We start from the raw sequence: 836 nt of genomic DNA, 5'->3' as shown, positions 1-836 counted from the left end.
GCTTGCGTCAATCTTACACCACCCAATCTTCAGCTGCACCCATTTGGTGGTGCCATGGGGGCTATTGATTGTACATCCCATTTTCACCTCTGTGTGCATCCACGCCAAGCTGACTGGTATAGATTTGACAAACATGCCTTCTTTATAACAGCACAGGTACCCCCCATCAATTAATTGTTGCTGATGTTATTTACTGTTAATTCATGTTGTATGTCAGATGATATGTTCTGTGCTTGGTGACAGAATTTATTGTGTCAACGCTAGGGAAGGGAAGAAACAATGATGCTGCAATGCTCATCCTCAGTGGTGTGAAGAAGGAGCTATTGGAAAAAGGGCAAAAGCTTCTTGGTGACAGTGGGTACACTAGTAAGGTTTGTATCTGCCCTGATGACCAATTCTCAAAGAGCTGGAATAATGAACAGAAAGGCTTGTGATCCATTGTGGAGAGGGTGTTTGGCCTTGTAATGATGTTTTCTGTGGCCCATGAGGTCTACTGTGCAGCCTGAACAGCAAGCCATGGCCCTTATGAGTGTTTATCATCTTGCTCAACAACACATCACAACACACCCACTAATGGTCAATACTAAGGTACATTCCATTTCTTTATTTTCCTCTTGGAAGCTGACCCTTTCAATTGCCAACCCCACATGCTGACCACCCACACCACCTACAAGCCGACCGCCGACCGCTGACCGGCGACCGCCCACACGCCCACCGCCGACCGCTGACCGCTGAAAGCCGACCGGCGACCGCCCACACGCCCACCGCTGACCGCTGACCGCCGACTGCCGACTGCCCACTGCCGACCGGCGACCGCCCACACGCCCACCGCTGAC

Source organism: Acanthamoeba castellanii (assembly GCF_000313135.1).
Source record: "Acanthamoeba castellanii str. Neff unplaced genomic scaffold scf7180000084615, whole genome shotgun sequence".
NCBI classification, from domain to species: domain Eukaryota; phylum Discosea; order Longamoebia; family Acanthamoebidae; genus Acanthamoeba; species Acanthamoeba castellanii.
This window is presented reverse-complemented; position numbering follows the sequence as displayed.